The sequence below is a fragment of the Panthera tigris genome, chromosome B2, assembly GCF_018350195.1.
Source record: "Panthera tigris isolate Pti1 chromosome B2, P.tigris_Pti1_mat1.1, whole genome shotgun sequence".
Taxonomy (NCBI): domain Eukaryota; kingdom Metazoa; phylum Chordata; class Mammalia; order Carnivora; family Felidae; genus Panthera; species Panthera tigris.
In genome coordinates this window covers 77,475,787-77,490,770 of record NC_056664.1, presented here as the reverse complement: position 1 = coordinate 77,490,770, position 14,984 = coordinate 77,475,787, and positions in this window count along the sequence as shown.

Genomic DNA, 14,984 nt, shown 5'->3' with positions numbered 1-14,984 from the left:
AATTTCCTGAGGCTAGGAGGGCACAGAGGTGGCTGTTTCCATGGGTATTGGATCCCTGTGTCTTACTTGTGTGTAGCACTTAACAGGTGGCAAGACCTTGCATGGGTGCCTGCGTGGGTACCCTACTAAGTGTGGGGCCTTGGGTGCCTCAGAAGTCCCCACAACAGAGTTGACACCAAGAAAATATAGTGACAGCAGAACATGACACCTTCAATGGTCCATATCATTTGGGAAAGGAGAATGGCCTGAGAATAAGGGCTTTCTCTCATATTTTTCTGGAGTGCACAAGCTGAGTTCATTTATGCTTCTTTGTGTGTTTATTCCAGACAGCAATATTTATTTCTTTTTAAAAAGTAAAAACCGATTAGCTTAAATTATAGGAAGTGTGTCTATATACTTTGTTTCAGTTCCATGAGTTTCCTGTTTTCTACGAGTCTTTTTTGTGAAACATATCTAACAGGCATCTAAACCAGAGATGAACATGGTTGTTAGAGTTTTCCCATGTTAAGCCAACTGAGACAAGATCAGGACCTTGGGGTAACAAGAGAAATTAAAACTGAGCGGACTCATGATCTGCTTACTATTGCAGCATAAGAAATTACCTCCAAACATACTGGCTCAAAGCAGCCATTTTGTTTGCTCACAATTTTTGGGCAAATACTTCAGGAAGGGCTTGGGTAGGCAGTTTTTGCTTGGAGTGTCTCACATATTTGCTTTTAGATGTCAATTAGGACTGTAGTCGTCTGAAGATTCAAGTCAATTGGAGAAACAATGGCTCACTCTCAAAGCAGTGGATGCTAGCTGTCAGCAGGGAGCCCATCTGGTGCTGTTAGTTGGAGCATTGGCACCTGAACTCTCCAGCATGGTGATCTCAGAGTAGGTAGATTTATTATGTGTGGTGGCTAGCTTCTTCCAGAGTGAGCATTGCAAAAGGACCAGGTAGAAAATTGGTGGTCTTTTCTGACTTAGCAGAGGATGTCAGAGTGCAATTTATTCCTAGTCTATTGATCTAGGCAGTCACAAACACATTTAGATTCAAAGAAAGAGGACATATACCCCACCTTGAAGTTGGGGTAGTATCATATAATTTGGGGACTAAGTTTTAAAACTGACATAAGCAATAAGTGTTTTCAACTTTATTATTATTATTATTATTATCATTTTATGATTGAGTAGGTTTGTGGTGAGAATTTTTTTCTTTTCAAATTTTTATTTAAATTTTAGTTAGTTACCATACAGTGCAATATTGGTTTCAGGAGTAGAATTCAGTGATTCATCACTTACATACAACACCCAATGCTCAACGTAAGAAGTGCACTTCTTAATACCCATCATCCATCTTGCCCATCCCCCACCCAACTCCCTCCATCAACCTTCAGTTTGTTCTCTATCTTTAAAAGTCTCTATGGTTTGCTTCTCTCTCTTTTTCCCCCCTCCCATATGCTCATCTGTTTTGTTTCTTAAATTCCACACATGAGTAAAATCATATGATATTTGTCTTTCTCTGGCTGTCTTATTTCACTTAGCATAATACATTCTAGCTCTATCCATGTCATTGCAAATGGCAAGATTTTATTCTTTTTGGTGGCTGAGTAATATTCCATTATATGTATATGTGCGTGTGTGTATGTGTGTGTGTGTATATATATATACCACATCATCTTTGAATTTTTTTTAATGTTTATTTTTGAGAGAGAGAGCACTAGTGGGGGAGGGACAGAGACAGAGAGGGGGACACAGAATCTGAAACAGGCTCCAGGCTCTGAGCTCGAACTCCAGAACCGGGAACGGTGAGATCATGACCTGATCCGAAGTTGGGTGTTTAACCGAGTGAGCCATGCAGGCGCCCCTATACCACATTTTCTTTATCCACTCATCAGTTGATGGACATTTGGGCTCTCTCCACAATTTGGCTATTGTTGACAATGCTGTTATAAACATCCGATTGCATGTACCACTTTGAATCTGTACTTTTTCTTTTCTTTTTTTTCCTTTTTACAAACCCTTGTGTTGGTGGAGGGCTGACTTCCAATAGATTGCAGCAAGAGAGCTGCTCTGCTACCTATGAAACCCTGACCTAGAAGTAGGTTGTCTATGAATGGTTTAGCACTAGGTTCCCTGAACATGTGAACATGCCTTGAGTGATGGGCAAGGGAGTGGCCTCCTTTCCAGCCTTCACCGGTTTTCCAGGTTGAGGGGCTCAGCACACTGAGTGGTGGGGTTTGCCACATATTCAGGGCAAGCGCAGTGGCCACCTGCAGGGTGGGTGTGGGACGGGCTATCCGAGGCTAACTGAGGCCCCAAAGCGCTGCTGTATCATTCTGCCTGGGTGGGATTCTGACTTAGAGGCATTCAGTCATAGTCCCACAGATGGTGGCTTCACTCCACTGACTCCTCAGCCAAGCATATACAACTATTGAATCTGCATTTTTGTATCCTTTGGGTAAATGCCTAGTGGTGCAATTGCTGGATCATAGGGTAGTTCTATTTTTAACTTTTTGAGGAACCTCCATACTGTTCTCCAGAGTGGCTGTACCAGTTTGCATTCACAACAACACTGCATTCACATTTTTTCCTTCAAATCCTCACCAGCACCTGTTGTTTCTTGTGTTGTTAACTTTAGCCATTTTGACAGGTGTGAGGTGATATCTCATCATGGTTTTGAGTTGAATACATTTCTTACCCTAGTGCATGTCAGTGTCTATCTACCATTTGAATTTTGATTTGGAATGTCACAGAACAATTTTCACTTGTCTCATATCTTTGAATGTTCAGGGATGAGTCATAAGAGAAACAGGCAGTAAATGGCTTAACAGTTATAGCTCAGGGGGTGCGCACAAAGCATGGCAGTTGGTGAGGCATGGTAAAGATCACAGGCTTTGGTGAACCCAGCTCTGCCACTTGCTGTCTATGTGGCAATGCAAAAGCTACTTAATGCCTATGAGTTGACATTTTTCTTATCTGCAAAATGAGGACAATTATAGTCGTCATTCATTAAGTTATTCATGCAATTATTGAGCATCTATTTTGCAGCAAATTTACAGCATTGTAGTGAGATTTATGCATGAAAAGCACTTGTAACGGTGCCTAGAACATGGCTACAACTCAATTAATGTTTTAATTATTATTATTATAAGTAGTAGTAATATTTTGGCAACATGATGTAGATGAGGAGGTAGATGAACCTGTGATTCAGCCTGACACCCACCCAATAGGCTGGAGGAACCAGCGTAATGGTCAACATGAACTGTGGAGCTGTTCCTAAGGTTGATAAAATTGTTTCAGGGAAGGAGAAGGCTAGTCTTAAGGATATCTGGGTGTTTAGTGCATTCACTCATATTTTTCTGTTGCTTGCACTTCTAAACATGGCATCTCTCAACATTTGGTAATATAATTGTACTAATTCTGTTTTTTGGTGTTAAATTCAATAATATATTGTTCAACAGACCATCCTTATAGAATCTGGTACTGTTGGAATATGTAAATTAAGAATAAAATTCACAGCCTAGTTATTATATTTTGTAGAGCAAATATTAGGTGAAACTAGTTGATGTCATAATTTCTTAGTTTTCCAAATATTGACCCCAGTGATGGCTTGCTTTTGGTTTATTTCATTGCCTAAATGTTTTTGATACATTATTATATTCTGTATATTTCTTTATTTACTTCTTTTATCCCCAAAGTCAACCTTTTTAGTGTTCAGGCATATTATAAAGTAGATTAGTAGTCTAAGTAGAAATAATTCGTATTGTACATTGGATAATAACATTATGGCCAGTAGAGGGCATCAAGGAATTGTCCCAAGTACAGGTTTTGCTAAGACAAAAATATTGGTGTTTAAATTGCAGAACAATTTCAGCCAAAACATGCATACAAAAATAATTTCATGACGTAACTATATTCAAAGCATCATGGTTACACTACTGAGTGGTAATTTTGGGTCTCAGTCTATAACTATAGACATGCCTTAGTTATACATTTTGAGATAAGAATACCTCTTACTCATGTCAAAATGAAACTGTTGAATTTTGACATTCTTAGGAAAAATATAAAGGGTTAAATTTCAAAATGAAAAGTATAACTTCTAACTTTTTAAATAAGTATATACAGCCCCTCAGTGTCTTCATTTCCTCATCTTTTAAATGTGGGAGATTGAAGAAGTACTCTCCAAGGTCTTTTCTACTTATATCACAATGTGACAATGAATCTTTATTAATCTTCTGGGAATACCAGCGCAAACAGGAGAATTCAGATGTATTCTTACCTCTCAGCCATTGGAGGGCTCCCAGCATCAGATCAGAACTTGGATTAAAAGTCCCTTGCAAAAAAAAAAAAAAAAAAAAAAAAAAAAAAAAAAAGTCCCTTGCAATTTGTGGACATAATGTGTCTGATTTCTTAGCGTTTTTTAATCAAAATAAAGATAATTCATTATCTTAGGCAGTTTTAGAGATTTTCTGATTTCACTTCCCATCCTCTTCAATCTTTCTCTCTCCCTCCCACGCACCCTTCTTCTTTTCTCTCTTTCTCTCTCTCTCTCTCTCTCTCTCTCTCTGGCTTTGTGGCTCACCAAAGCACCTTTTTTTTTAGAGAGAGAGTGTGTGTATGTGTGCGTGCGCATGAGCAGGAGGTGGTGGGTGGGAGGAAGAGGGACACAGAGAGAGAGAGAGAGAGAGAGAGAGAAAGAGAGAGAGAGAGGAGAGAGAATCTTAAGCAGGCTCCATTCCAAAACCCCAGGATCATGACCTGAGCCAAAATCCAGAGCCGGAAACTTAAACAACTGAGCCAACCAAGGTACCCCAACACCTTTTTTGAGTATTATGTCATTTAACTCTTTCAGCAACCTGGAGAGTAAGTCTTTATACCCTTATTTTTATAGTTGAAGAAACTGAGGCTCTGAGAGGTTAAACAACTTCCTGATGTCACTCATTAATTTTGGGATAGAAATTTAAATCTAGGCTTTCTTACTTCATGTTCAATATTCTTTTCAGTCTACCAGAGAAAGTCTACACTTAACTCCAAATGCACTGTTTGGTAGAAGGAATTTATTACACTACAACTACTCATGGATATATTTTCAAGAATCATAAGATTTAAGAGAGAAGGAATTAGGTGTTCTAATTCCTCATTAGCAAAAAATGCTTATGGCTCTCTCCAGATCTTCAACTTCCATTTCATCTTGTCTCTTGTGTTGGTCTCATTAGCTCAGTCTCCTCCAAAGAACAGAGCCTATGGCCACTGGGTTCCTATTTTTACAATTCTCAGGGACCAAACATAACCTTTAGGAAAAGATTTTGATTGGATCCCTGGAGCCACAGGAAATGGAGGCAAGGGAGAATTTTCCAAATTACTGAAGGAGCTGTTTCCAGAGGAACAGAGAAATGATTTTGGAGCATGGGTTATTGGCCCAGTGTGGGTGCCTCAGTGAAGATCTCTGGGCCTTCACTGGGGGTTGGCCAACAAATGCAACCAAAAGCAAGTGTAGGAAAGGCCCAAAGAATCTAATGGTGTTAAGGGTTGATCTTCAGAAGTATCCTATAAGGTACTTTTTGGTTACCAATATAACCAATATAACAATAGCCAAGGAAAACTGTGCAAAACTATGATTCCTGGCTTTTCTTGACAGGCATGATGTACCTCCCACCTGGGGCTCACTGCCCTCAGGATGCACAGGGCTGAGAAGTACAGCTTTCTAGAAGGTAAAAGCTCACTGAATATGGTCTGATGGAGCTCTGGAAGCCAGGTGAACCATTTTTTAGGATGCTGACTTAGGTACACATTTAAATATCTTCTGTTAATGATGCAGGTATAGATCTTCGAGCTTAAACACACATTTTAGATTTTGCACAGTATTAAAGTGCAAAATAAAAACTATTACCTTAAGGAAGAATCTTTCACTGATGTCTCCAGATTTCCTGCTTTATGTTTCTGTGTCTTGCTGTTGCATTTGTTAGGATTCTGGGTTTGCAATGTCCAATACAGTCAGGTGTGAAACAGGCTAACTAAACAGGAGCAACTTCCTTCTTTTTCCCATTTCTTTCCCATTTCTCTTGGCCTTGTAACATAAGGATTAGTTAGGGAGATATGAACCCATGGGATAAAGTGTGTTTACTTATAGGATAGTCAATATAAGCATAAAAGCACACAGAAAATTATTAAAAAGTACTGATACAACTAATTTGGGGAAAAGCTATTAAATATGATTCCCACTACACTGTGCTGTGAGCAAAAAACCATAAGCCTGAAAGATGAGGTCAGTGCTCTGTCTTGGCTTTTATCCTGCAGACTTTCATGGCTCAGTTTCCATGTTTCTGTTTGAGGTCCCAAGTGTAGGCACTGTCATCCCCACTCTCTTCTGTCCCTACTTGCTCAAAGATCAGCTCAGATTTTCTGCTTCAATCCCATCAGATCTGGAGATACACCACTTGTATTGTTCTTGTTATTTCTTTTTGGTTCTTAATTGCCATGGCTCAAATTATGAAATGTAGGAAATGCAGGAGAATTTATTTTCCTGCCAATGTCTCCTCAAATGGCTTTGGATGGAGATGTCTTAGACTGTGCCATACAGGGTGCGGTCCTTAGACCAGTAACATCAGCATCACCTGGGAATTTTTAAGAAATATACAATCTCTGGCCTTACTTCAGACCTTCCATGTCAGAAGTTGGAGAAATATTGCTCTTTACTGCACTTTAACACACTGTATTGAAAATGCTACTTAAATTAACTCTCTCTTCCATTAGACTAAACTTTCAGTTAGAGAAAGAATCTGTATTGTTTAGTTCACCACCGAATATCCAAGACCTAGCATAATTCCTGGCAGGTAGTAGGTGCTCAGTAAATATTTGTTAAATGACAAATGAATTGAATATCTGCCTTAGTAAGGGTTGTTTGCTTAACTGAGTTGTTAAGTAACCACTGTGTTTAGAAGGACTCAGGGAAAGAGTAGTGCTAACAGTGGAGACAAATGAGGTGTTTAATTAACCTATTGTTATTTCCTAGGAAGGATTTTCTATCCAGTTGACTGTGATTAAGCAAGGGTAGACAATCTGCAATGTGGAAAAAAGATTGGTCTGTTTGGTAAAGAAGGTGACTCTTGTTTTATTCTACTATGTCTTCAAATTGTGGAATTTATGATCTGCTGCTGAAGTTACTGTACATTCTCTTTGGCATTCTGGAACTTTGCTCTCTTTCAATTTAAAAAGGTCATTTTCTGGATAAATCTGATTTGTCTGTCCTCTAATTTTATTTCTGAAATTTCTCTAACATCTCCCCCCACCTCTCCTTCTGCTCAATTTCCTCCTCTTTAGTACAGACTCCACTTTTTGCTCCCTGGCTTATTCCAGCACCTGTGGTCTTCATTCTTCCATTCTTTTTCATTCAAGGATTCTTTCAAAATTTCAGGTCTGATCATGTTCTCCGTTGGTTGAAAACATCAGGCAATTTTCTGCTGTCTTCAGGGTAAGATCTAATGTCCTTAGTGAGGCATTTGAGACCCTTCATGGACATGCCTGGACCATCAGCCTCCTTTCTTGACTTTCTCCTTCCTACCCCATATACTGACCACCTCAGGCCACTTCTCATTCCCTAAACACCGTTTAAATCTCTGTGTCTCCATGCTTTTATTCATGCTGTTTATCTGAATGAATTGTCAGCCTAGTGAACTCTTATATTATGTACCAGCCTAGTGAACTCTTGTATCATGTACCAGTGAAGGCTCCTCTCCTCTATCTCCCACAGAACTGATTATTTCTTCTTCTGCACAAACATAGCAGATTGTACATATCTCTACAATGCAATGTATCATACTCTGTTGTTTACTTGGATTTCTCTTCCAATAGACCATATTTTTCTTAAGGGCTACAGCTGGGTCTCATTCACAAGACAATCTGCTGCAAAGCTTGACACACAGATGTTAATAAATGTGTGTTGAATGAACTTTATCTTCAAATTATTATTTAGTAGACTAAATTTCACACACACACACACACACACACACACACACACACACCCTTACTGGATTTTGGTAATTTCTCCTGGTTATTTTTATTAAGAAAGGGGTCATATCACTGGAAATATGCCCGTTTGCTGGAGTATATTCAGATCTATGACATTTTAATAAGAGTCAAAGAGGTGATTCTATACCCTAGGATGCTTGTGACTGAGCTAAGCCTGGGTGAGTATAGAGCGGTTGTTAATGTCATGATTTTGCTTCACTCTAGAGAGGCCAAGATCAGGCTGCCCCAATATGGGCCACAGTGGCACATTTTATTTTTAATAAAAATTACTTAAGAGACAGCCTGTGCAAGAAGGACACTTAGACCCTTCTCTGCTTCCTGAGAGCAGGAACTAAATCTCCCATATGCAAGTACCCTCCTTGTACCAGGATGTAAAGAGACATCCTTACCACTAGAGATGGGAAATTGAGAGCCAAGAAGTCTGTGGAAACAACCCTTGTTGTTGTTGTTGTTATTGTTGTTATTATTATTATATTACTAATTTACTACTCTAAATCCTGTTTAGAATTTCTTACTAATTGGGGGCAACTGGTTGGCTCAGTTGGTAAAGAATGTGATGCTTGATCTTGGGGTTGTGGGTTCCAGCATGTTGGGTGTAGAGATTACTTAAAAAATTTTTAAAAAATCTTTAGAATTTCTTACTAATTGAAGCTCCCAAAGTTAAGTTTTCTTTGTCCTGTCAATTACTCAAAGATTTATTGTCTCATTGTCTAAAAAGTATAAAGCCTGCCTGTCTTGGTCATTTCTTTACATCTCAATTTCATTATTTGGCTTCCATGTGCACACACTAAAACTTTTTTTTCTCCCATTAGTCTGTCTCATGTAAATGTAATTCTTAGTCCAGTTGGAAGACCATGAAGGTAGAGGAGGAATATTTCCTTCCCTCACCTAAATCCCTCAAAACACCTGTTGAGGACGCAAGTGTAACTAGTTCACAAACCCCTTATTTTTTAATTTTTCTTTTTAATTTTTTAATGTTTATTTGTATTAGAGAGAGAAAGAGAGAGAGAGCGTGAGTGGGAGAGAGGCAGAATCTGAAGCAGGCTCCAGGCTCTGAGTTGTCAGCACAGAGTCTGATGCAGGGCTCAAACATGATTTGAGCCGAAGTTGGATGCTCAACTGACTGAGCCACGCAGGCACCCTTTAAATGTGACAAACCCTTTAAAGATGACTGTTAGTACCTGTCATGAAATGGATATTGTGTCTTCCTCTAATTCATATATTAAAAACCTTCCTCAGCAGTCTGCAACCCGCAAGAGGGTCTTCACCAGAACATAACCATGCGGGAACCTTGAATCTCAGACTTCCAGCCTCCAGAAGTGTGAGAAATAAGTTTCTGTTGTTTCTAAGCCAACAAGTCTATGATATTTTTGTTATAGCAGCCCAAACAGATTAACACAGCCCTTTGATCTCTGCCCACTGCCCCTCCCACCCTGTCCATTCTATTCCTTCCCACTCCCAAGGCTAAGAGTTAAGGAAAGGAAGGTCATTTTATCCTAAGAAGTAAAGTAAAAACAAATAACAACAACTTAAAAATAAAAAACAACCTATGATGAATAGAACTACATCCATGGAGTAAAAAACTAAATGGAAAAATTTAGTTTCATGAAGGCAACTGAGACATATTAGAGTCATGGAGACTATGTACATTTCCACACTAGAAAGGTCAATGGAAATGAAAAGACTTGAATCTGGTCCAACTGCACTGACTGTCCAAATGGAGCCAGTGTGCTTATTCCAGAAGCTTATGGCTCAGAGACCCAGGAACTCTGTGCATTCAGGATCCTTCAGTTGGAAGAAAGAGAACGATGCAGATTTCCTTAAGTAGTAGTGGTCAATTGTAATGGTAACTGTTGCAATAAGCAAGAAAGGAGTCTCTGGAGTTTCTCACAGCTAAACCTCAAGGACCTGGAACATAGTTTGGGACCCGGAAGGTTGTCTGGGATTGTAAAAGGCAACTCTAAAGGACAGGCAACATTGTTAGTTTCTTAGCAGCAGGAATTAATTGAGTTTCATTCTTGTGCTTTGCCATGGATGCCCGTTGGCTGCTTGCTTGCTTGCTTTCTTTCTTTCTTTTTTTCTTTCTCTTTCTTTTTTTTTTTTTTTTGTCTCATTTTGCTTGTCTTTCTACTTCTGCTTCCACTGACAATGGAATGACTCTCTGTGTTTTTTTTTTTGTTGTTCAAATTCTTGAGAGGTAAGAATGTCATTATCACAACCAATCCCTTTATGTGTAAGGGGAGCTTTCACACCAGACCAGCTCATAGCACATGGCCAGTATATAGGCCTGCTGTTCTTGGTCCGGTGCCCAACTGCCCTAACTCATCAGCTGCAGATAGGGAAGCTGGGGACAGGCAGGGGATGTCACCTGGTGCCACATGGTGAGTTATGCTTAAAGAATCACTTAGAGCTGCTTTTCTCAGTAGGAGCTGTGTCTTGTAACACATTTAGAAGGAGTTTGTTGGCAAGGCAGTCATTCTAAGGCAAGATCTCTCTGATATAGACTTATTTTGGAAACTCTGATGATTCTTCCTAAGTATTAGCAATGAGGTTGTTATCTTTATACCCCCCTATTCCAGTTTGTATAATGTCCAACAATTAAACATGAAATAACATGTACATACATAGTACACTTGGCATTCATTTTTAATTGGACTCTTGTAACAGTTATACCAATGACATTTGCCTGCACCAAACTTGCCTTTGGTTTCCTAATGGGATATTGTTTTTATTTCTAGATGCATGTGTGTGTGTGATTAGAAAGGGCAATTAGGCCTTAGTTTTTCATGAGAAATGGATCAATAAGAAGTAATCAGGTAAAGTTGTCAGGTAACACTGTTTACATTGTGGTTGTTCTTACTGTTCTTTATAAAACACCTCTTCTCTGCCCCTCCCCTCCAAAGTGCAGAAAGAGAGGATGGCTGATGGGTTAGTATTTTTATATAACTGCTTCTTACCTCTGAGTGTGGATTTTATTAGCATCCTTCTTACTGACTTACACAGATACTTTGGTTATACCACCAAGTTGCTCTCCTTTGCCATCTAAATGCTGACTCAGGCTTGGTGGCCTGAGTAATTAATTTATTCATTTGCCAATCCCTTACTGAGTGCTTAACCATGAACCAGAAACACTTGGGGTAACTGGTCTACTTATTATTCGACTGCTTATAAATCTGAATTTTCCTCAGAGTTCTGTTTCCATCCTCATTCCTGTGGATGTCTTCATAAATCAGCTTTTTAAAAAATTTTTTTTAAACATTTATTTATTTTTGAGACAGAGAGAGACAGAGCATGAATGGGGGAGGGTCAGAGAGAGGGAGACACAGAATCCGAAGCAGGCTCCAGGCTCTGAGCTGTCAGCACAGAGCCCGACGCGGGGCTCGAACTCACGAACTGTGAGATCATGACCTGAGCCGAAGTTGGATGCCCAACTGACTGAGCCACCCAGGCGCCCCTAAATCAGCTTTTCTTAAATCATCTTCTGATGTACCACTATTTGATACCATGCAAACTAGAAACACATGCACCTGTGACCTTATTTCTTGTATCCATGTTGTTTATACATTTTCTTTAAAGAACCATCCATCCTCCAGAGTTTCTGGTATTACTTTTTTCCCCCAAGATTTTGATGTGCAAAATGTGCTCTTCTGTCTTCTTTCTCTCCCATCCCCTTAAGCAAAGGCAATGTTTCTAATTCCCTCTAAAATGCTATTTTATCCAAATAGAAAATAAATAAAGTCACCTTCCTACAAATATGCTCTTAAGATTTGGGCCTTGTAGTTTTCTACCTGGATTGTCTGCCTCTTTCCCTCTGCTTTTTTCCTTATAGAGATCCCAGTGCCTAGTACAATGTCAAGCTCATGGCAAATGCTCACTTGGTGTTTGTGAACCCCAAACCACCACCACCATTATCTCCCCAAGTTTTCTCTTTCCATTGCTGTAGTCTTGCTTTCTTCATATCACTGCTCTTATACCATTTTTTATTTTTCAATGGAAAACTTTTACAATTTATTCAAACTCACAGCAGATGGTCAATTTTTTTATTGCCTAAAACTCTGTTGATATTATCTCCCAACTCCTCCCATTGCTGTTTCTTTTGTATCATCATTGTCCTGATGTCCCTTTCTTTAAAAAAAATTTAAATATGTGGCGACTCCACCTCCATATGAGAACCTTCTTACCCACTACATAGTTCTACCTCTAAATTTCTTGAAGTCTGTAATCAATGTGTTCATTTCAATTAAATTCAATAAACATGTAAATTATACAACTTGAGTGCCATCATGCACCACCCTCTGTGTTAGGTACTAGGAGCTTTTAGGGAGCCAACAGATTACTTTCTTTAAACAATTCTCTCTTCAGATTGATTCCTTACTATTATGAAGGAAATAATTTCAAACCATTTTTGTGGCAAGGCTGAAGCTTGCTGTATATTCTCCAGGGTGAGGTTTATGGGGAGAAAGGAGGGACCTTGGATAGTTTAAGGGTTCCAGAAACATCTAATGTCATACTTCCTAACTTTTGAAATATCTCCTCCTTCTACTGACAGGTTCCTGAGAGTCTCTTTTAATTCTAAGTCTGAAGTGACTTAGGTGAGACTATATTTGGTCTTTGAAAGCCTTTCCACCAAATAAGGATATGAGTCAATCCTTTGAAGTACCAATACCTCCTTCTCACTGATAGGTACTTTATTGTGTCCCATTTCTTAATGATCTCTGCCAATGTCAATGGAAACTCTTTAACCAATGTGGTGTCTATATTTGTTGGCCTGACCCATACTTTGCTATTAGACAGATTCAAATTGGTCTTGAAACTCTGAAACCCTCCATGACTTGCAATAAAAGTTCATAGCAGCACTTTCACCATGATAAGTCTTCTAAAATCCCAAATAATCCCTAGCCAACACCTGAATTAACATTCAGTTTCTGAGCATCCCATGTCAATGCTGGTACTTATGTGTTTCTTAGCAGGTAATGATATTGGTATTTTGGGTGTGGTACTTCTTTATTGAGTGGGACTTTTCCCCCCTCCCCCTTTTTTTAATTGTAAGATTTAGCCTCCATTGTCTCCTACTGCAAAATACCATTAGGGTTCTCTATTGAGATAACTAGACATGCCCACACACACTCTGAAACAACTTTTAGAACTACTGTGTGGTGCTCAGACATTTTCCCATCACATTAATCACTTTTCCTACTTTCTTGCTGATTACAGTCAATAATTGAGGCACAGTACTTTTTCCTGTATTGCATATGATGGTCCTTGAAAGCTGAACAAGATTTGATCCCATTTTCCTATGCAATGATAGTCATTTTCTCAGCCCTTTTAATTGAAAAAATTGCCTTTACTTGTATTTCCTTTGTAGTCATAAGGTTCTTTTCACTAGTTTTTCTGATCCTCTTACTGTATTTGCAAATACTGTACATAAGGACTTAAAAGTTGTTGCGTATAGAAGACCTTAAAAACTAAGCAAACACAGCAAACACACATTAGTCTGAGATCAGTACGATAATGGATGTTTTGTGTTGGTAGCCAGAACAGTTGCTGAACTTCACTTTGGAACTTCCCTTCTACGTGCCTGTCAGAGTTTGCAAGCTGAAATTCATAAGTATAGGAAACTATCCAGTTATCCAAAGCAGATAGAGGTAGCGATGCTCGTAAGGATTCTTATTGCTACCAGTTATAACCAGATAATTACCAGGTCTGCAAGGGAGTGACTTTTATCCAAGAATTCTTTCACTGGGTACACAAACACGGAAGTCCTAATTTATTAGTATTGTTAATGGAAGTGTTCAAAATATCACCCCTGGGGTTTACTTTTAATTTGCTGTTTACACTGGAAAAACTGACAATATCAGAAGGTACCATTACTTCACTCAAGTTTTAATTGAAACTGGCAATGGTGGTCAATACCAGCTAGCACTATTAGTTAAATGAGTAAACCAAACAGCAGATTTTTTTTTACCAACAGGTTTGATTATACTAGGAAATAAATACAGATTCTTCTTTGCTAAGGGCAAAGATAGGTGTGAGAGAATTGCATTTAACTAGGACTTATCTAGTAAATTGAAATGAGTTAGTAAAAATGAGTAAGTAAAAATTACTTATGCATCTTCTTTTTGTTTTTTATTTACTTAGACTCTTAACATTTTAAAATGCTTATAATTGCCAAGAATTTTCAATGATGATATGTGGTTGATGATAGGAAAGCAAGAGGGTTGCTCATATAATTTCTAGATAGTAGAGATATAGGCATGATAAATACTGGATTTTCAGCATATGCACAATTTCAGTCAAGTAACCCGTGATTTAAACCTCAACATCCTTGTACATAGATCACCACTAGCTGCGTAACCAATTGACTTGCCTGGAATATATGAGCCGTAAGTACAGAAACCAATATCCCTTTGGGGTAGACTGTTCATTGTCCCTTTGTGGTCATTCTCTCTTTCTTCCACTTATTATAATGTCCCCAATTTTAGCAAGGCACATGGCTGCCCAGCTAGAGATTTACTCTCCTATTCTCTTTTACAACTTGGTGTGGCCATGTGACCTAATAATTGCCAATGGAGTATAAGCAGAAGTTACATGATCCACATAACTTCCTTAAAAGGAAATTCTTCTCTACTTCTCTCTCTTCTTTCCTATGGACTGGAATGTTGATATGATGGTGAGTCAGCTCTGGCCATGCAGATGAGAATAAGACCTGGATGGTGGTGGTGGGGGGGGGGGGTGCAGAACCACAGGACAGAATAAAACTGAGTCCCTGGATAATGTTGTGGAGCAGAGTCCCCTACTCACTCTGGGCTGCCCTCCTACCTCCTGACTGTCACATGAAAGAGAAACTGTCTTGTTTGGACTACTATATTTGGAGGTTTCTTCTTTGAAAGCAGCTTAGACTGAATCTTAATGAATAAAGTCTATTCATTTATTCAATGGGAAATTCTTTTTCTTTCCATAGGGAAGCTTTT